The sequence below is a fragment of the Bos mutus genome, chromosome 5 (genome assembly GCF_027580195.1).
Source record: "Bos mutus isolate GX-2022 chromosome 5, NWIPB_WYAK_1.1, whole genome shotgun sequence".
Taxonomy (NCBI): Eukaryota; Metazoa; Chordata; class Mammalia; order Artiodactyla; family Bovidae; genus Bos; species Bos mutus.
This window is the reverse complement of record NC_091621.1, coordinates 85,390,027-85,413,621: the sequence shown is the minus strand read 5'-3', so window position 1 is coordinate 85,413,621 and position 23,595 is coordinate 85,390,027. Positions and strand designations below refer to the sequence as shown.

Below are 23,595 nucleotides of genomic sequence, written 5' to 3'. Positions count from 1 at the left end.
ACTTAGTCAGGGCACAGTTTAGAAGTTCTTTTTTTTTTTTTAGTTTTACAGTATTGCCATAAACCAACTATGACAAATTTAATGACACTGTAAGTTATTTTTTAACAGATATAAGAGCTCAGATGATAAAATGTCCTAACATTTAATCTGCCAAAAGTAGATTAACCCTTAGAATACTGTAGAATAGAGACATGACACCCTTTTTTACCATTCAGTTCAGAGTTTATAAAATCAGTATTCCATTCTGGACCTACCACTTAGACATTATCAGAAAACATTATTATACTTTATATGTATAATAATAAAGCATATGTATATAAAATAATAATGATAAATCTCCTAAATAGATAAAATAAAACATATATGAAAATTAAGGTGTGCAAATATATTCAACAGGCGTGCTGTATGTATGAACTTACATGCACGCACAAACTCATGTATATACATACATACCCTTCTAAGTATAATACTAATGGAAGTCCTAAAGAAAGCTAAGATACCTATATATATCTAAGGTCTAAATATAGAATTCTTATGATTAAAAACAAAAGAAAAGAGATAAATTAAAATTTTCCATCCTCAGAACAGAAAATAGAATTTATTCCTTTTAGTACTCTCCATATTAGGAGGGGGATTCCTTTTCCACTCAAGCACTTTATCAGAATTTACTGGAGGCTTTTATCTCTATGTGAATTTCTTGCTTATTTGTTGCTATTGTTGATTTGTTTCTTGTTGAAAGTAGATGCATCTCTGCAGATGAAGTGATTGATTAGCCTTCATAAAAAGTATTAAAAGAATGGCCTGGGAAGGTGGTTTTAGCATACAACGTAACTCAGGCCAAGGGAGGACAAAGCATTGACAAAAGCATTTCCATGCTCAGTTAGGAGTGAGAACATTTCCAGAATGGTGCTCAGTTGGAGAACTCAGCCAAAAGCATAAATTCTCTGCTTGATTCTAGTGGGCAAATCCATGCCTGTGACTAAGTGTAACTCTGTAAAGAAGGAACTATAAAGGATCATTAAAATTGTATATTAATAAACTGAAATAACCACACTAATTGTTCAGCTATCATGCAATGCTTAGCAACTCTACCCGGGGATACGCATATGTCGAATAGAATCTCCAGTTAAATTTTTTGTAAGGAGTCTTTGTTACTAATGTATCAACAGTATGGTCCTAAACTTGTCAGATTTTTAATCGTTCCAACTCTGGCCTGTGACTTATACATTGGCGTATTAGATTTATAGCTTTCAACTGAGGTTATGTGGGGTTTGTTTCACTCTACACTGCAGAAAAATGCATCTTTTCAAAAAATTTGGAAATATAATTTCCTAAGAAATTAACTTCAAAGTATGGACATCATGGTTCAAATGTGAACTATTCATATTTGCTGTAATGTAACTATTCATCATTTGTTGAACTCCCCAAATTTGTTTGTATCGTATCTCTTCTTGGATGCTGTCATATGTTACATGAGCAAACAAACTCCCAGAGAATAGAGTACTAAATTTAGAACAAACACTACCAAATTCAGTATTTAAAATTCTACCTGCTTCCATATTTTAGTCACATGACTTACTTGTCACTTAGCAAATTTATACAGAGCAGAACATAGTAAATGTATTCATTTTTCTTTGTATAGAAATGCAGATTTTCTCTCTGCCTGTTGGAGAAGACAACCACCTACAAAGTTTGCCAAGGTATCCTAGACAAACTATTTAAATGGGCAGTTAAATTTTGACTTAACTAATATTTTTTCATATTTTCCTCCAAGTATTTTCATCACAAGAAAAAAAAATCATCTGTTGTGGTCAAGTGTCAATTTCTTTATCACTGAAAATGTCACACTGATTGAAATCTTTACAGGGATCTATGATATTCTGACTGAGGAAAGCTTTAGATATATCCCACAGTAATAGTTTCTAAAAAGTGGTCAGGCAGATTTAAGAGGTAATATCTAAAAAAATTATTCTACTTTTAATTTTTTTCTTCCAACATTTTCAGCATTTTAAAACATTTGCTTACACCTTACGCCACAGGACAGAGAAACAAGAGAGCAACAAATTGTAAGATATTTACCTATATATTCATAATTAGTAAGCTTACTGATTTTAGCATAAACATACAGAGATGACTGGAGTATATTTTAGAAGCAGCTTACCATTTCTTAGGAAATGTTGAGTGCCAGAACTCAAGAAATCTTACCCATGCAGCCTTTCATCTTCATTTATTTGGCAAGAGTCTGCCACCAGCCTACTATGTGCTGGGAACCCTGTTAAGCACTGTTCTTAGGCATGACTAAGATAAACCAAGTCTTCCTCTTATTGATGCTGGAGCAGGTGGGCAATAAGGAAATACCATGACAAGTTGTAATATGGACAATTCAGAAAACACAGACAGATAAAGACAGAATAATGAGAGTCAGCGTGTAACAACTGCTTAAAATAAGGTCATCTGAGGCAGACTCCACTGAGGAGGAAAACCAGAGAGGAGACCTTAAGAAAATATTGATGTAAGAAAAACCTCAGGGATATTGAAAGGAAGTACAGCCCAGGTGGAGAAAATAGTAAGTGCAAAACCCCTCAAGAACAGGCTCAGCAAGATCCAACAAGGGCAAAGGGCTGATATGACAAGAGGAGACATGAGTAAAGTGTTAGGAGAGAAGGTCAAGGACACAGCAGACAGGCAAGTCACAGCTGAGCTCATTGGCCGCATGAAGAACCTGAAATTTTATTTGAATGAGAGGTGAGGCAATCACAAGATTGCAGAGAAATGACATATCTGACTCACCTTTCAAAGGATTAGTTCTAGTGCCCTGTGATGAATAAACTATAAGGAAGTGAGGGCGGAAGCAGAAATCTTGTAGAAGTCTATCACACTAACACAGGTAACAGATGATGGTGACTGAGACCAGGATGGTGACTGTGTAGGTAAGAAGTGGTGAGTCTAGCTAACTTTGAAGTTGGGTGGAATAGGATTTGCAGATAGATCAGATGCGGGATATTAGAGTAAAAGAGCTAAGAAGGATAAAGCCAAAATAGGTACCCTGAGCCACTGGACGTGTACAGCTGGATAATCAGTGTATCACAACAGGGTTTCCTGAATATGACCCCTATTTAAATTCTGCTGCGGCTGCTGCTAAGTCGCGTCAGTTGTGTCTGACTCTGTGCGACTCCACAAACAGCATCCCACCAGGCTCCTCTGTCCCTGGTATTCTCCAGGCAAGAATACTGGAATGGGTTGCCATTTCCTTCTCCAATGCATGCATGCTAAGTCGCTTCAGTTGTGTCCGATTCTGTGTGATCCCATAGACGGCAGCCCACCAGGCTTCTCTGTCCCTGGGATTTTCCAGGCAAGAATACTGGAGTGGGTTGCCATTTCCTTCTCTATATTTAAATTCTAAGCAAGAGCAAAAAGTATCTAACATTTTATAGCCATTCCTCTCTGGCTTCTATAATCAAAATGTTGAATTTTCTAATTCACTTAGTTCTTAGATACTCTGACCAATATTGATTCTCTCTTTCCATAGTTTTTGCTGCCTATAGTTACAAATTTGGAAAACAAAAGCCCATAAGCCTTTCACCCAACTTTCTTCAGGCTGGTTTTTAACCCCTTGCGTCTGCTGATTCAAACCAATGATGTGGACAGGCGATGATTAAGAGGACCACAGTATTTTTTCTAAAAGTTCCTGAAGACAGAGGCTGGAAACTCTAAAACCTTACCAAGACAGCACCAAGGAAAGCAGGCAGTCCACAAGTGCCATGAGAAGAAAAAGCAGGGTCTTTAGCTGGAGAATCGGCTTCCCAGATGGCTCAAGTGGTAAATAATCTGCCTGCTGACGCAAGAGATGAGGAGGTGCAGGTTTGATCCCTGGGTCAGGGAAGACCCCTTGGAGGAGAAAATCACAACCCACTCCAGTATTCTTGCCAGAGAAATCCCATGGACAGAGGAGCCTGGCGGACTACAGTCCATGGGGTCACAGAGTCGGACACGATTAAGTACACATGCTTCCTTCTCCACTGGTGAATAAGGCGCATGATTCCATATTCAGAGCCTATTACCTAAACAAGGTAAACTGGTGCAAGCTGCTGAGGGAATGTAAGGTCAGAGGTCATCAGTGGCAGGAGTCAGGCATACTTCCTTTCCACCTGTTTGCTATCTATGGCTAATGACAGTCGTTAAGTTAAAGCCAAAAGACTCTGAGCCCTTGATGGGTAGTTTGCTCCTTTTCAATCTCTTCCAGCATTTCCCCAGGTAAGTTCTGCAGATCATTAACCACATCAGATGCTCTGAGTCTAAAGATGATTCTCTGATCAAATAAACGTAGGAAATGCTCTACTCCATACTCTTCCTGTAGAAATTTACAATGCTCCTTCATTAAAGGTTTTGTCAAGTTCCATGATACTCAAACTACTAACTCCTTAACCAGCATTTTCCCAACTTATTTTACCCACAAACAAAGAAAACAAGGACCTTAATTAGGACATGAGAAGAGGATTCAGAGAGACACTGCATAAGAAAACTGTCAAAACTTGGTGAATGATTTAATGAATGGATGACAGGCAAATGTCAAAGTTGACTTCAATACTAATACCACTAACTTGATGACCAGGTAAGGGGTGGGGTGGGGGCGGGGAACTTCTATATTAAAACAACTGACTCCAAAATTTTTTTTAAGTATTTTGATTCAATTATACACAGATATTTATGGATTGCCATGTTCCATAAATGAAACCAGGCATCAGGAGCAAGAATCATGGACAAGACAGGGACCATTCCTGCCTTTGCACAACTTAGTCCATGGGAGCCATTCCAGTCCCGTATGAGAACTCATCTGATAAGCACAGAGGATGCCCATGATTCCAGAGCAATAACATTCAACTTGAGTTTGGGCACGTGGAAACACTCCAAGAGGAAGTAATTATCTCAGCTGAGCCTTGAAGGAGCATGGTTAACAGGTGACGAGAGAGAGAATACTGCTCACACACAAGGAGGGACAAGGCAGATTCAAAAAGAAGTTAAAACAGCCTGTGGGTCAGGTTGGAACAAGGTAACAACAAGAAATTGAATAAGCGTTTGTGTGTAGCACACAAGAAGAAGTAATGAAACAGAGTTAGTCTCTGTGTTATATTCACCTGCCATGTATTATAGGCACACGCTGTTGTTTAGTTGTTCGGTCAGGTCCAACTCTTTGAGACCCTATGAAATGTAGCCTGCCAGGCTTCTCTGTCCATGGGATTTCCCAGGCAAGAATACTGGAGGGGATTGCCATTTCCTTCTCCAGGATAGGCACAGATATTTTAAGTAAATAAAAAATACGAATATTCCCAAATGAACTCCAACATTCTCAGAGTTATTTTGTTCTTTTTTTATTGAAGTATAGCTGATTTACAATGTTGTATTAGTTTCAGGTGTACACCAAAGTGATTCAGTGATGTATATATACACACACACATATATTTCTACTACACTGTAGTTTTGTATGTGAGAAAAATCTTCTAGACATCAGATTCATGTAATGTGGTGAAAGTGAAAAGACAGAAATTAATTCCCTTTTGCTTTGGGATCTACTGACATTCAGAAAGATCTTTTCTTCTAGGAAAAAAAAATTAAAAGCCATTGGTGAATTAGAGACCCCAAGAGTACCTAGGAAAGCTGTGAATACACCGTAGTCTGTGTTTCCTGAATTGGGAGATTGAACCATAGTCTGAAATACCCGGTATTTTACAATTATTTCTACCCTCTAAGGCCTTTTTCAGGAGATCAAGGCATACTCCCAAATATGAGACTTTTTGATGACATACTTGGAGGGATAAAAAGGTTACATTTACATTCTAGATTGAAACAGCAAGTTTTGTAAATGACACACACAACTCTGCAGGTTACTGGACTCCCCACCTTCACACTGACTCAGCCTGCGCTAAAAACTGTATCCTGCCTTAAACATGTTCTCAAAGTCCAAGGCAGACACTCATGTACCCAAGTAAACAACCTTTCTTCGGCACCACCCTGCTGTTCTGTTGTATTTCTTACACTCTAGCAAGAACTGATCGGCTCAAACTTTAGACATGAAATTCCCTTTGAAATAGAAACACATTTTCATATGTACATATTTATTTATTTGGAGGATAACTGCTTTACAATGTTCTGTTAGTTTCTGCTATGCAACCTGAATCAGCAATAAGGGTGTGTGTGTGTGTGTGTGTGTGTGTGTATCCCCTCCCCCATGAGCCTCCCTCTCACCCTTGTGAAACAGAAATACATTTGATGTATTCAAACTGCAAGCACATGCTTGCCCTTGTCCAGCTACAGTCTATGTTTCATGTTACTCTTCTGAAGAGCAGGACAGATCATGGCCCTCCTCTGAGATGTTGCCTCTGGACCAGAATAAAGTTCTCAACATGACCTCAAAGGGCCTCCGTGATGACCCACTGCTTTGTCTACAACCACTTGCCACACGACTCTTGGCTTTGCTCTGAGGTTGCACCGTCGCCTGTGACACTTACCTCGTAGGACTGATTCCACCTGAGATGTGATCTACTAGAATGAAACTGAAAGTGAACAGAAGACTTATGTACTTGCTAACTGATATCTGAAATGCTTACAATAGGCTGGCACATAGTAGGCACTCCATAAAGAAGGCTGAGTGTGAAGAATTGATGCTTTCGAACTGTGGTACTGGAGAAGACACTTGAGAGTCCCTTGGACAGCAAGGAAATCAAACCAGTCAATCTTAAAGGAAATCAACACAAATATCCATGGGAAGGACCGATGCTGAAGCTGAAGCTCCAATACTTTAGCCACTTTATGTGAAGAGCCGACTCACTGGAAAAGACCCTGATGCTGGGAAAGACTGAAGGCAGGAGGAGAAGGGGGCGACACAGGATGAGATGGTTGGATGGCATCACTGACTCAATGGACAAGAGTTTGAGCAAACTCTGGGAGATGATGAAGGACAGGGAAGCCTAGTGTGCTGCAGTCCATGGGGTCGCAAAGAGTCAGACATGACTTAGCGACTGAACAACAACAGTAAAGAAATAATTAATGGTCACTAAAAAGTTTTGACAGATGGACAATTAAGGGATAATAGTTGGGGTTTGGGACACAAACTTAGGGGTACTTCCCCAGCTCCTTGCCAACCTCTTTCCCAGGCTTACCCCAAAGAGAGGTGATTTCTAGCAATTATCCCTCTAGGGAAGGATCAGATTCGAGGTAACAGTCTGTAAGTCAAGCAAAGAAGCTGAAGGAGAACACAATAATATTCCTCACACACCCCATCTCAAAAGAGTCAATATGCTGTTCCCCACTTGCAAGGCACACCATAACAAAGGCTCTCCGGAAGGATGACCATTTTTATGTTACTGGAGAGGAGAAGGATTAAGGGATATGACATTTTCTCATGATATGCACTTGTGTGACTGGACAAAGGGAGAAAGCATTACTGTATTGTCCTGGGGGAGGAGCAGGTTTTTCCAATTTTCACCAAGTACAAATCCCTTTATACACTTTGGATGGGAAGGGCTCCACTTCAGGCAGGTTGGGGAGACAGGGTGGAGCGGGACATACTATTTTTAAGCGATTTGGTAAGAATGGCTGTTTTTCCCTCTGATATTCTGGAGCCACTCGAATGGCATGTCTCCACACACGGCTGTCTGGATGCTATCAACGGCACTGCTTTGAGTGAGAGGAAGAGGTCATATGCTCATCTTCTCACATGCTGCTACTGCTGCTGCTTTTTTTAAAAAAAGCTTTGTGACCTAGAAAGGAGATGGACGGTATGAATGATGCACGGACTGCCGAGAGCATTGGGCGTCATCAGTCTATTTATACCTCCAGGAAGGAAAAAATGAGTACAGGCCAATGACTCTACTCCATGGACGGAGTAAGCAAAGATCATCTGGAAGAGACAATAAACAACACAGCAATGAGGGCACTGATGCTGTCAGTGAGAAATGAAAGGTGAGGCCATATGCGCATCTTCCTTGTATTTTCCAAAATCCTGTTTGCTTCCAGAGAATGTCAAGTTGCTCCCTGCTGTTTCCCACTACTGTGGAAAGCCTCCTGAATCTTAGGGAAAGACACTGCCACCCACATTTGAAAAACTGGCTTCACTCCATAGGTGCATACATGTTCACATTTGGCCATCATGGGCAGCCATTTGGAAGCGCTGTCAGTTTGCAGGGAATATTTTTCAGGCTTAACAAAGTGTTTGGAAAAGTCTTACAGATACTTGTGCGACTTAACTCTGAAAGCAGTGGGAAAATGAGAAGATTTACACGGATTTGCACAATCTGGTAGAGATTTTTTTTTTTTTCCTCAAGGTATGTCATCAGCTCCTCTGAAATGGTAAAGTATTTATAGGACAAAGTAGGGAAAAAGCACCCAGGCACAGCTGTTAGCACTTACTCCTGCATGACTGGATAATTTAATGCCAGGCTTTACCTCTAGAGGTTGTTTCCAGAGGAAGTAGTACAGTGTGGGACCCAATGGGACCGGATGTTGTAAAATTTACTCATTTTGCTCTTTTGTCACCCATTTATTCCTGGAATTGCTACCAGCTGAATTTGCTTTCGGTGTTATTTTACCAGCTGCGGTGATGGGTTTGCTGACAACTGGCAAGAGTATGCACTGTTTGCTAAGGCTGGAGATTAGGTACTTCTGAGTGTGAAATTTATTGTTCAGTGTGGACTCAAACATGGAACCTGGATTCCTTCATAGAACATGAACTGATTTACTCTGAATACACCTGGTGGTGGTGGTGGTTTAGTCGCTAAGTTGTGTCCGACTCTTGCGACCCCATGGACTGCAGCCTGCCAGGCTCCTCTGTCCATGGGATTCTCCAGGCAAGAATACTTACGGAGTGGGTTGCCATTTCCTTCTCCATGAATACACCTAAGGTTCATAGTAAAACACTTCCTGTTTCTCTAATGATCCAAGTCTTCTCACCATCTGTGAGGCAGACAATTTAAGGCCAGCTTCACCCTTCCCTTTCATTTGCTGAAATCACGTGTGGTTTTAATCCACGAGACACGCTCTGTCATTTCATCGCAATCACTTCTTTCATAGCCTGACCTACAAAGGGAGTCAGGCTGTAATTATTCAGATCAAAGAGAATTAATGCTTTCGTATTTCATAATTTTTCATATTTCATCATTTCAATATGCACGAGGCAATTTTGGAACTGATAAATGTCAATCATTCGTTGTCCAGTCGGTATCCTTACACCACTGCTATGTATTGGAAACATAGTGACTTATGGATAGTCAATGAATTTAGATAGGATAATAAACTTCCCTGATTGACTCAACTCCTCAGAATATAAATTGGCTGATAAAAACCAGTGCAACCAACTTGCTTTCTTTTTTTGTGTTTGTTTTGTTGTTTGCATGAGCTTGCAAGTTTAAGAGGTATTGCTACTTACTGTTCACATGTATTCGGTGTCAGAAAGGTAAAGGGAGAGGTGTGAGGTCAATTAGAGAGAAGACAATTCTAATGCACACAGGAAACTAAGGGACTTCCCTGGCAGTTCAGTGGTTAGGACTTTGCCTTCTAATGCACAGGGTACAGGTTCAATTCCTGGTCAGGGACCTAATAGCCCACATGCCTCACAGCAAAAAAACCAAACAGAAACAATGTTGTAACAAATTCAATAAAGACTTTTCAAAACTGGTACACACCAAAAAAATCTTTAATATAACCCTGTGTATGAGACAGCAAAAGAGACACTGATGTATAGAACAGTCTTATGGACTCTGTGGGAGAGGGAGAGGGTGGGGAGATTTGGGAGAATGGCATTGAAACATGTAAAATATCATGTATGAAACGAGATGCCAGTCCAGGTTCGATGCACGATACTGGATGCTTGGGGCTAGTGCACTGGGACGACCCAGAGGGATGGTATGGGGAGGGAGGAGGGAGGAGGGTTCAGGATGGGGAACACATATATACCTGTGGCGGATTCATTTTGATATTTGGCAAAACTAATACAATTATGTAAAGTTTAAAAATAAAATAAAATTTAAAAAAATAAAAAAATAAAAAATAAAAAAAAAAAAAGAAAAGAAAAGAAACTGATATTCCTGATGAAGAGAATGGAAGCTGCTAGGGGAGAAGGGAAAGCCAGGCAGAAATGAAAGCTCAGCCATAGGTACTTTAAATAAATAGGTACTTGACAAATACTGGTCAATTATACAATAGAGAGGAAATGAATTATGGAATGTATCATCTTTGAAATCTCCCCTATATGCACCCCACCACCAAGAACAAGAACTTAATTTTCATGCACTCAGTAATTTTAAACGTTTCTTGTCCTTTGACTTTATACCACATACACTAATATGGCACGGTTCCCCCTCCGTATCTTTCTTCCCTCATACTGCCACAAAGATCCTGCCTTTAAATGGAGAGAAGCATGGTACCTCCAAAATCAGTTGGATTTTTGGGAGGGTATGGAAATACAAACCTTAGAGGTGGTTCTGAACAATTTGGCAAATTTTCTATAAGGCAAAAGAAGGATGTTCCATAAGAAAATTATTTAAGTGAAAAAAGCAGACCCCAAATTCATGTCTATTTCTCCTTTAAAAAAATAAATTTTGTTTTCATGGAACAGTGTATTTTATGATTTCCACATTAATCCTTAATTTATGCTGCTGTATCTCTTGATCACAGCAAAATGACTGTGAGAAAAAGAAAGCTAAGGGTTCTACTCAGACATATTTAACTCACACACAAGAAATGGAAGGAGATATTCTTGTTGTGCTGGAGAAACAAAACACAGGAAAAAGCAATTACTGGCTAAATTCTGTGGATCGCACAGATACTGCTTTTGGATTTCCTCATTCTATATTTGTATCCTTGATTACACTGACAGTCAGTAGTCATTCCAGAAAATAATGAGGTATTTCCTAAGAAGCTAATATTCACAAATAATTCTGGTATAAACATATACTTAATTTTTCTTTTCACCCATATCCTTTCACATACCTATAAAGACACTCAAGGCAGGGATGAAGACTTCAACAATATACTTTAAGAATATCCATATATAGGATAGAGTAAGATTTCTCTCATTAAATGTCCTTCACTTCAATTTCTATATAACTTCTTCTTGCAAAAGGAAATAAATAGCAATTAATGTTGACAATTACTGGCTGTCTATCAGTGCTGACAATTAAAAATAAACCAAAGGAGAATAAACATAAAAATGTTATGCTTTTGTAAATTCAACAAATCTTTACAGGAGTACTTCAATATGGAATTTTGACTTAAATTCTGCTGCCTTTGACTGATGAATTCTGAATGATGATCATGGCCTCCCAGAAAAGAGGATCCTTCAAGCACAACATATCTCAAGATAATTCAACCTATTTGTTATGACACTGCCTGTTTCTTTTATGTTATCTGTGGACAAGATGGTTTTAGCATATATTTTTGTACCATAGCTGTTAAGAACTTACATTTATTGAGTTAAGTGGAGGCATATACATCAAATTCAATGTTTCCAACTGAAATAATGGTTTCAAAAGACACATAATCATGTCTTAGGATTTTTTAGTTTTAATTTCCAAAGTGCTTGGTTTGACTACATGTTTTCAAACTGCTAATGGACATAAACTTCAAAAGAACTGGCCTACAATTTCTAATTGTTAACACATTGCAGTGCTGTTGACTAAATATTACCATTTGCCCTCCAACTTTTCCACCATATGAGAGGATCATGCTTCCCTGTCTCCTTGATGTTCAGTAAAGCCATGCGAGGTCAGGGAAATGTATTCAGCCTGGGCATGAATCACTCCCAGGCTGAAGTCTAACAGCCGGTAGGTGATTTACCAACCCTGTTCTCTTGCCCTGTGATTGGGGAAGCACATGTCAGGGGGAGTTTCCTTCAGAAGTAACGGTGAAAAGCACAGTCTTCCTGCCAAGCCACTTGAGAAGAAGAAGAAACTCTCTTTTGTTGTAAGCCATTACCATTTTGGTGATTGTTGTTACTGCCACATAACTTAGCCTATCCTGACTGCTACACATATCTGGTTGTGATGATATGGTGTACACTGGAAGTTAAAAAAAAAACTAAAAACAACCTACATTAAATCATTGTAAAAGCCATTTGAATATAGATATGGAGTGTCAACAGTTAAATTCCATTTTGATGTAGAATTGCATGTCGGGAAATTCTCAAATGTTATATGAATGACTTAGTGACTGGAGCAACAACAATATGAACAAGAAAGCTAACAAGTGTTTCAATATTTAACAATCAATGCGAGCAGAGGAAGGGGATAGGGGAATCCAGAGGTGAGAAAGGCATCCAGATGGAGGCACTATCCTAGGAAAAGTAAAGGAATTAGAAGACAAGGAGATTTTGGAGAATGGAAAATAGTTCCAAATGAAGCTATAGAGATGGCAGGGGCTTGTACACCATGGGAAGGATCAGGAAACAAAATGCTGTAGGTCTGGAAACCCTGTAACCTTGCATGAAACGGCACCAAATGATCAGGTCTATAATTTTCAAAGGTTTCTCCCCATAGTTTGAAGGCAGGGTTTGAAGAGAGGAATGGGTGGAGACAGGAAGGTCAGATAAGGCAAAAAGAATAATTGGGAAGAAAACATTACTCAACATGCTTAAAAATATCCCATAGTGACCGTAGCTTACAGAATCATTCCCTGTAGTACCAGATGTCCTCCAATATCAGGGGACAGAGCTACTGGTCAAGGCCTCAGTCTTTAGCTTCAAGTTCAACTTCTGCCAAATACCAGTTGTATAATGTCCTGGTTTCTTTACCCATAAAACTCTACCTCTTGGACTTATCAGGAAGATTTCAATAAAATAGTAATACATGTAAATGCTTTTTTAGTCAAGTACTTGGTTCTTAGTAAGGGTTAACTAGTACTAGTAATCTAGTGTATTTTATGACCATAATATACATAAGCCACTACTGCCTAATACCGTATTTTTTTTCATTCTTCCTCTATTAATGATGTTGCCTTTGAATGTGTCTTTCCCCAGTCTCCACTTGCTCAAATTCCACTCACCCTTCAGGATCCAACTCAAATACCATCTGCTCAACAAAGGATTTCCTGAATGAATGCTCCCCACCTACTAAGAAATAGTCATTTCCAATTCTGAACTATAACATGATTTCTAACTTCTTCATGGCACTTAATTATAACCTATCTGCTGGATAAAAGATTCATAACATAAAGCTTATTTTTCTCAGCTATATTAGATTTTTCTTTAGCCAGTATTACTTCTTCTCTATCCCTGTATATATATCTCTATATATTTCCAAAGATACTTAGTTTTGATGTCTTGAATGTATGGATCTTCACTGTGGAATAATTTAAGGAGTAATACCCAATTCTAGCATAACCTGATTAAGTTTTTTAGTATGATATAAAATATTTTCATTCACAACGTTCAGAAACAACTATTTCACAAAACTGGTAATTTTCTCCTTTCTTTTATCTATAAATCAAAGGTTAGATAGGCCAATTATTTTAAAATCCCATGGTATGCTGTTGATAAATCCTAAAGGAAAATTCACAATCTCTGATGGAAAACCCCTAGTTCCTATATTCCAGGAACAGAAAAAGAAGAAATCTAATCTTTCACAACTGGACAAATAGCATTCTTCACTCTCATAGCCCTCAAGATGTCATCAGGCAGAGAGGGAATCTTGTAAACAACCAGCCACTGAAAAACAGTTTGTTTTTCCCCCAGATTGAACCAACAAATAAGCCCAGTGTTCCTTGATACCTTTTGTGTCTGGTGTAATAAGCAAGCATTCAAGAGGTGTTGTGTAAGTGATGGGATTTATTGGGAAATAGATTTGTACTTGAAAAGCAACCAGTCCAATAATTTGATCACTGCATCCTGAAAAATACACAGCCTGGTCCAGATCTCTTTGGTTAAGTGATCAAATAAAATCCAAAGGGACTTAGGGAACATTCCTGCTTACCACCCTGTTGCACATTTTCTAAAATAGACTTTGACCTTTAATCTCCATCCCATGAACTTTTTTAGAGCCTGCCAAGTAACCTGTGGGATTATAGAGCCATCTCACCAATTACTTTTCCATTACAAATGAATTTGGAATTTAAGTCTTTTGGAAAGCAAAGCTTAAAAATGAAATCCTAAACACTCCTTGGAAAACATAAAAACTGGGCACTATCATAGACACAATACATCAGTTTATCTTTCCATATCTCACCTCACATGTTAACTGTTTCAGCTGTCCCTTGTGTAGGTGACTCTATACGCTTGAATCGAAGCTTAATTAGATTTCTTTTGATCCTACACTATGATTTTTATTTTTTTTGTTTTTAGAGTGCCCAATAATCAAGCAAACAATTGATTTTGAAAGTATATCCAAACAACTAGGAAAGTTAGACCTTTCATATAATTCATTTAGCAAAAAAAAAAAGTTGTCACAAAGCAAAGTTCTATTAGATAGTGCTAGCTGTTTGTCCCGATTTTTTCCAGGCTGACTTATGCAACATCCTGATGCTTAAAACCATCCTGCATGGAAAATCTGTCTCTAGGGTCGAGGGGTGGGGGCAGGAAAGAAGTCCCATTTTCTTTTTAAAGTTATAATTTGAAACAGATAAATGATAAAATAAACTTCTTGTACTTTGCAAACACTTTGAATTACGTACTGCAATACACACTACTGTATTTAAAATAGATAACCAACAAGATCTTACTACATATAGCACAGGGAACTCTGTTTAATACTCTGTAATAACCTAACTGGGAAAAGAATTTGAAAAATAATATATCTATAACTTTGAATCATTTTGCTGTATACTTGAGACGGACACAACATCGTTAATCAACTAACACTCCAATGTAAAATTAAAAAAAATTTTAAATACAAGGTAAAAGCAGTAATTGACACGTGAAAGTGGAAACTCAGCAGACCTTCCTTTTATGCAAAGCATTTATAATACTGTAATATCAAAATATTTTGCTTTGCAAGATGAGTAACCCACAATACTCAGTGATCTATTTTTATTTGAAACACTTTATACATCAAATGGAGTTTTTCTTTGGTTTTCTTCAAATGTTACTGTAAAAATTTAATGATTATTAAGAGATGATGTGGAGAAGGCAATGGCACCCTACTCCAGTACTCTTGCCTGGAAAATCCCATGGATGGAGGAGCCTGGTAGGCTGCAGTCCATGGGGTCGCTGAGGGTCGGACACGACTGAGTGACTTCACTTTCACTTTTCACTTTCATGCATTGGAGAAAGAAATGGCAACCCACTCCAGTGTTCTTGCCTGGAGAATCCCAGGGACGGGGGAGCCTGGTCGGCTACCGTCTATGGGGTTGCACAGAGTCGGACACGACTGAAGTGACTTAGCAGCAGCAAGAGGTGATGAAAAGAAGTTGCTTTTTTATTAATGTAGGTAAGGTCTTAGTACTGCTGCTGCTAAGTCACTTCAGTCGTGTCCGACTCTGTGTGACCCCATAGACGGCAGCCCACCAGGCCCCAATGTCCCTGGGATTCTCCAGGCAAGAACACTGGAGTGGGCTGCCATTACTATGGGTATAATAAAACTTCATTCATGTTTCTCCTCTTTCTATTGACTAGAAGTTGATAAGTATGTAAAATTCATATTGGATGTCATATATGAATGTTATGGCAAAAACTTAAGAGTATCTTTCCAATTTGGCCCTGGTCTCTCCAACAATTAAATGTTACAGCTTTTCACCCTTTCCTTCCTAAACTACCTGAGATGGATAGGCTTTTAATGTTCAATCATCATTTTATGGAAATAATTAAAGAAAAATTACATTTTGAAACTCCGGGAAGATTCTACTTTTTAACTTTTGAAGTTGACTTAGAAGCAAAACATTTAAGTGACAAGAGAAGCCAAGAATCAGGAGTCTGACTCAGGGATTAAAAGCAGTAACCCACCTGGAAGCAAAGCACATCACGTCTGGACTGTAGCCACATTGACAGGAGACATGCTAACTCAGAACACAGCACAGCTCATATCCTATATTATGAAGATATGACAGAAAGCTAAATCACTCTACCATTTCTGTATCATAGCACCTGTCTGAACGCACGCATTTATCTGTCCTGAATTTTTGCATTGCATTTGAGATGAATGACTTTGGAAACACATTTTCTTATACTACTAATACACTAAGTGCAATGTCAACATCTGAAAATAATTATTTCTGTGTCTTCACATAAGCTTGGAATGTTGACAAATGAATTTGGCCTCAGACACAGCATAGGAGCCATGACAACTCCACCTTAGCATTATATACAGCAGACTTCTTTAAGGAAGAATTACTATATGGTTAAATCTTATACTAAGCACTCAAAAGCAGGATGTGATAAAGATAAATTGAAATTTTAGGAGGCTGAACACGTGGGGCGAGTTAGGAGTTTCCTTTAAAGAGAAATAGGAGTAACTTGGTGAATTCTGGAAAAACGAAATTAATTCTTTCTAATAATTTTCTCTACATCCCATAACAGAAATCCTTCTTTACTGCATGGAATCAGTTACAAGAAAACTTAAGAAAAGTCTTTAATGGGAGCAATACTTTTGCATGGGTTTGCTTTGGAAGACAATTACAATACAATAATTACCTGTTTGATGGGTAGTCTTATTGGGAAAATAATCCTTTTTCTTTATATAAAGGAGGATTAGCTAAAATTGAAAAAAAAAAAGCTTAATATAAGTAACATAGTGCTAACCCTCAATTTAGTTCTTTTCAAACTTTTGAGTTATGGGCTCTTTCAAAAGGGTATCTATCATGGTAAAATGTAAGCTGTGTGACTGAGTATAAATCTCCCGTTTCTACACTAAGCCTGCTGCCTGTAATATTACTAGCATACAGTAAGGACACAATCAGCATTTGTTGAATAAATGAGTGAAGGCTGAGTGAGGTACAGCACTGTTTCCCAAATGCTGGCCATGACAAACTTTCACTCATCAGTAGCAAAATTGGATAAATAAGGACTGAAATTGTGTCATCAGCCATCTATCCATCTCCAGGATTAAAGCTGATTTGCCTTGCCTCAACCAACACTCTCAATTTTTGTTTGCCAAGTCCAGACCTAGAGTCAATACACAAAGGAACTGCACAGCATACAGCTCAAAAAAAAAAGGGGGGGTCATAAATTTCACCCAAGACCCCAGGCAGAAAAGAAAGAAAAACGGAAAGAAAAGAGCCAAGTTGTTAACACTGAAATCACAGAAGAGGAAAGATTTAAAAAATTATTTCATCTATCCTGCAAAGAAGTGTGCTGTTCTAAGGGAAAAGCTTATTCAGTTTTATTTAATCTTAACCCTTGCTAACATTGGAAGTGAAGATTAATTTGCAATTATATAGAAAAAGTCTGGGTATTATAAACAGACTCTGAAGAACTAGTTCCTATTTTCAAATATGCATGTGATCTTTATCAAGAATTTAAACTACTCTTAGTCTCAATCAACTTCATTCTTTCTTTTATAATAGAGTAATTTTTTTTTTCTCAAAATGCCCCGAGTCTCTGAGAATCTGTGCCTCGTGGAACTTAGAGCAGGCAGAGTAAATCACCACTTACTCATCATCCTCCAAGAGCAAAGGTGACTAGAAACCAAATCCTAGAGATGAAATCATTGCTCTCCTGATAAATTCCCAGTTCCTCTGACTAAATATTTCCCTCCTTAATCCCGGACACTATAACTGCCAGTCATTTTGGGTCTGTTATTCCAATATGAAAAGTCTAACTTAAGCACCATAAAAGTCTTGGGAAAAAAACATTTTTGAACACTGGTAGGCTCAGGGGACTGACAATGGAATATGAACCTTTCACCCCAAAGATGGTTCCTTGGGAACAGAAAGCAACATATTTTTTTTCTGTAATAACCCTCCTGTGCTCCCCGCTTTCCCAGGTGGTGCTAAAGCATCCAGCAGCTGTTGACTGTCCGTGTCCCTGCAACATCCTGAAGAGTCATTTGAATGATCAGGATCAACTTAGAAAGAAATCTGTCCACCCAGGCGCTTGAGAAAATTTGCATATAATCACCAGGAGATTTGTTTAAAATGCAGACTTTGATTCAATGACCATCGAAGGTGGAGCCTAGGAGTCTGCATTTCTAGCAGCCCCCAGCTAATGGTGATGCTGTTAGACCCATGAATCCACCTTTGAGGAGCCAGGATCTATCCCATCTTGACCTATACTACTGAATTTGATGATCTGATTGACATCACAAATATTTTCTCCACACTAAAAATCTCAATATTACCCAATACCAAAAACACACACTCTTATGTACACACACAAATGTATGCAAGCACATACACTGAGAGAAAACAAATTTCAGTTTCCATTATTGAACTTACTGGTTCAGATCTAACATTGTATTGTAGCAAGTGTGGTCACACTACATTTATGTCCTGATATCTGACCCTTTCGAGCTTTGCACCTACACTTCACTAGAAGAGCATCTGTACAGTCCTTGCTGAATCCTTACAATGGTTATGAGCTGAGCAGAGAAAATACCTGTAATTACTATTGCTGAAACGGAAAAAATAGACTGGTCAAGTTAAGCAATTTACTCATGGCATCTCATAACCAGCAGGAGTCAGATCCAGTGATCATACTCAGATTTTGTGTCTTTCCCCCAGGAGATCAAACCAATCAACCCTAAAGGAAATCAACCCTGAATATTCATTGGAAGAACTGATGCTGAAGCTGAAACTCCAATACTTTGGCCACCTGATTCAAGGACTCATTGGAAAAGACTCTGATGCTGGAAAGATTGAGGGCAGGAAGAGAAGGGGCAACAGAGGATGAGATGGTTGGATGGCATCACGGATTCAATGGACATGAGTTTGAGCAAACTTCCAGAGAGAGTAAAGGACAGGGAAGCCTGGTGTGTTGCAGTCCATGGGGTCACAAAGAGTCAGACATGACTTACAACCCTCAAGTCTAGAACTTTTCCAACCTAACAGTGCCTTTCACATCGCCCATCCCTGCTATGTCTCAGCCAAGTTTTCTTTGATGTTTATTACACTATTGTTCCCCTAGTTGTAGAACTAACAAAGTTCAACCCATGTTCTGTGGGACAATTTAGAGACTCTATATTTCGGAACAAGGTGCAGTCTCAGTGACTGTTTTTTTTAATCTGGAAAAGCTGCCTGGATTCTGTTAGACGATAGAGCTGGATAGAAGACTTAGTATTCTCAAGATTTCTGACTCTTTGTGACCCCATTATACAGTCCATGGAATTCTCCAGGCCAGAATACTGGAGTGGGTAGCTTTCCCTTCTCCAGGGTATCTTCCCAACCCAGGGATCAAACCCAGGTCTCCTGCATTGCAGGCAGATTCTTTACCAGCTGAGCCACAAGGGAAGCCCAAGAATACTGGAGTGGGTAGCTTATCCCTTCTCCAGGGGATCTTCCTGACCCAGGAATCGAACCAGGGTCTCCTGCATTGATTCAACAGCAGAGTGCTATCTTTGATCAAGCTGAATACAAATGCCAGTCACAGATCATCAGTGTTAGTAATGAGTGAAAATGTTCCACAATTAAGAATCTCACAGTGATTCCCCAGTAATATGGAATGCAACTAGGATTTGCTTTGACAGCGAGAAAGGAGCAGTACCGTCTGCCTGGTAAGGTGACTCTCAGAAGGATATTCTCTCTGGAGTGTAAGTTCAAGAATCTGGGTTATTCTTTTTTTTTTTTTTTTAGTGTTTTAAAAAATTTATTTATTTTTAATTGAAGGATAACTGCTTTACAATATTGGTTTGATTTCTACCTTGCATCAACATGAATCAGCTATAGGTATACATATGTCCCCTCCCTCTTGAACCTCCCTTCCACCTCCCACCTTTCTCAGGTTACAGAGCCCCGGTTTGAGTTTCCTGAGTCATGCAGTAAATTTCTATTGGCAATCTATTTTACATATGCTAGTGTATATGCTTCTATGCTACTCTCTCCATTCATCTCACCATCTCCTTCCTTCCCCTCCACATTCTTGTCCATAAGTCTGTTCTCTGTGTCTATGTCTCTATTGCTGTCTTACAAGAGCCTGGGTTGTTTCTGCTTTGTTGGCTGCTGAATCCCAGCACCCAGAACAGGGCCTGATACACAGAAGATGCTCTACAAACATTCTTTAAATCAAATGAAGAACTGAAATTTTACTGTATTTATACACAATGTGTTAAACGTTAAAACCAGTTTCAAAGTACTACTCATTTCTTTCATATTAATGTGAACCAAAAGTTGGTTTTAAATATTTTAACCCTTTGGACAACTAGGAACACTCAGCTCTTCACCAACTTATGAAAAAGTACTCTTTAATATCTTAAAGATATAATCTCAACGCAATATATCCCACACCACAAAATACTGTATCTAAACACGTAAGAGAAGGCATATGACTTAGATTTATTTCAAGCCTACTCTTCATGTTATCATGGGAATTTAATTTCTGACTTTCCTTTACATCTTGGATTAATCAGTATTTTATGAAAGAATCCTATCACAGGCTCTTCAGAGCATGATGAGTCTCCCTTTCTTTCTGTTGTTCAGTTGCTTGGTTACGTCTGACTTTTTGTGACCCCATGAACTGTAGCATACCAGGCTTCCTTGTCTCTTTCTTAAACATCATATTTTATATGTATTTGCTTTAGGTGGCTCAGAGGTTAAAGCGTCTGCCTCCAATGTGGGAGACCTGGGTTCGATCCCTGGGTCGGGAAGATACCCTGGAGAAGGAAATGGTAACCCACTCAAGTATTTTTGCCTGGAGAATCCCATGGATGGAGAAGCCTGGTAGGCTACAGTCCACGGGGTCTCAAAGAGTCAGACATGACTGAGCGACTTCACTATGTTTGCCACTGGGCTATACTCTATCTGGTGGCTCACACAGTATAGAATTTGCCTGCAATGCAAAAGACCTGGGTTCTATCTCTGGGTTAGGAAGATCCTCTGGAGAAGGAAACGGCAACCCACTGCAGAATTCTTGCCTGGAGTATTCCATGGACAGATGAGCCTGGTGGCAGGCTACAGTCTATGGGGTTGCAAAGAGTCAGACACAATTGAGCGACTAACACTTTCACTGTTTTCATATTCTGAGGACAGCAATTGTATCTCGTTTTGCTCACAACTTTATCCATTGCCCCTGTCTGTTCGTGATCCTCACCAGGTCTAGGAATTACTAAAAACTAGCAGATATCCTCTAAAAACAATTCTAAACAGCCTCTCTGGCCCTTCCTTCACATAAAGAGGAGAATAGAAGTTTCTTCAAGAATTTCAATAGGACCACACAAATTCAAACCTCTGGGGAATTTTGATTGAAACACAGTATAAACCTACATGAAAAATTCATGTCTCCCCTTCTGGTCCATGGATGATTTGGGGCCCATTCCCTAGTCATGAACAAAAATGGGTGAAAGATAGTAAAGGCTAGAATAAGAGACATAAAATGCAGAAAAAGGAAAAGGTCACTCAATATTCAATGTTTGATGAGTTAACATATCAGCCAAGATTAGGTACTTTATTGATACAAGAATATCAATGGTCCACATTCTTTTAACAATGGAGGAACTGCTAACCTCCTGCATCAGACATACTGAGTGTAAGGAAGAACAAATTGAATTCAAGTTAACAGACAATGGAGCTCAGACTGGAAAAAAAAAGCTGATCACTCAGCTTTTCTATAAGTAATTCTTATTCACTATTGGTCAGAGAGGAGGAAGACAACCCTAGCATTGTGACTGTGGAGGAGTTTCATCTATGCATACAACCTGTTTAAGAAAAATTCCCATTATCTGTTAAGTCATTAAATAGGAAACAGTCTATGAACAAAGAATTTGAAGGCAAATTTGTGACAGAGAAAACATATACATTATCTAGGTAGATACAGAAACCTTTCTTTTCAGTAGCCACTCACCTGAATCTATCTTTCCAGAAGCCGATACTTTATGCAACCTTACTAAAATTATATTTTGTGTAATTTTTAAACATTTTCACTCTGTTCTTAGAATTCTGACTGAAATATGGTACAATATTTATTAAAATTTTACTTAATTGGCTTTTAGATATATTAAAAAACCAAGTTCCAGGCTAAATACATTGGAAATAAACAACAACTATCCATGGACTTCTCTAGTGGTCCAGTGGTTAAGAATCCACCTATCAATGCAGGGGACACAGGTTCGAATCTGCTTTGAGAAGATTCCACATGCCACGGAGCAACTGAGCCCGTGCTCCCCAGCTACTGAGCCTGTGCTGTAGAACCTGTGAACCACAGCTACTGAAGCCTTGGCCCCTAGAGCCCATGCTCTGCAAAAAGAGAAGCCACTGCTATGAGAAGCACTCACACCACAACTGAAGAGTAGGCCCTGCTCACTGCAACTAGAGAAAGTCTGCAGGCAGCAATGAAGACCCAGTGCAGCAAAAAAATTAATTAATTATTTTAAAAAACAGCTGTCCTTAGAAAGTAGCGTTGTTTGTCCAAAGTTTCATATTATCTTTTTTTTAAAGTTATCCTGCATATAGAGACTCCTCAAGCAGACTCAGAAGGTAACAACATATATCACCACAACCAATACAATTTCTAAAGTTATACACTACTTACATATCCTATTTCAATCTATTTTTTAAAAATCTACTTCATAATGGATCCTCCGAGTCGCACGTGTGTCTCTTTTAATACTAGGAACACAAAATCTCCAGCTTTTCTAAGGGCAAAGTTTTGTGTCTTTTGATCATGACCACCATCTCCTTCCTCCTCCTTAATAGATTCCAGATTTGTTGAGGTATCTACAACTTTCTCACATAACTCAAGTATTCCAGGTCTCCTGTGTCCCACACCAAGGTCAGGTTGGTTAGGGAGTCATCTCATTGAGGGAATGGTTCAAAAAAGATAAGAGGATGACTTCTGGGGGCTGCTAGGAAGATTCTGCCTCATCCATATCTCAACCTCAGTGTGCTTAAATAAGACCCAGGAATAGGTACCTCCATTTTACCTGCTTGAGGAAGGTAAAGTAAAAAAATCCCATGGAAAATGGAACCAGAACTCATTGGTAAAGTCAATCCTGACACCTTCTAGACTTCCATTTGTGAGACAATATACTTTTGTTACTATCACATCTATCATTTGGGGGTTTTCTACTTCCTGTACACAAACACATAGTAAGAGATATTCACTTCAGTTCCATCGCTCAGTCATATCTGACTCTTTGTGACCCCATGAACTGTAGCACGCCAGGCCTCCCTGTCCATCATCAACCCCGGAGTTTACTCAAACTCATGTCCATTGAGTCGGTGATGCCATCCAACCATCTCATCCTCTGTCATCCCCTTCTCCTCCCGCCTTCAATCTTTCCCAACATCAGGGTCTTTTCCAATGAGTCAGCTCTTTGCATCAGGTGGCCAAAGTACTGGAGTTTCAGCTTCAGCATCAGTCCTTCCAATGAACACCCAGGACTGATCTCCTTTAGGATGGACTGGTTGGATCTCCTCAAAGTCCAAGGTACTCTCAAGAGTTTTCTCCATGGTTGGATCTCCTTGCAGTCCAAGGGACTCTCAAGAGTCTTCTCCAACACCACAGTTCAAAAGCATCAATTCTTCTGCGCT

General features: G+C 39.0%; 1 protein-coding gene across 3 annotated transcripts in view; it reads right to left on the bottom strand.

Annotated features, from left to right (window-relative positions):
• PDE3A (phosphodiesterase 3A) overlaps positions 1–23,595 on the bottom strand; it is a 376,263-nt gene that overhangs the window by 277,629 nt on the left and 75,039 nt on the right. Inside the window, exon 1 of one of the 3 annotated variants that reach the window (XM_070371161.1) lies at positions 16,610–16,632. The exons of the other annotated variants lie outside the window; for them this stretch is intronic. The gene's annotated coding sequence lies outside the window, so the exon portion shown is untranslated. Of the gene's footprint in view, positions 1–16,609; positions 16,633–23,595 lie in introns of those variants that run through there. 3 annotated transcript variants of the gene reach the window in all.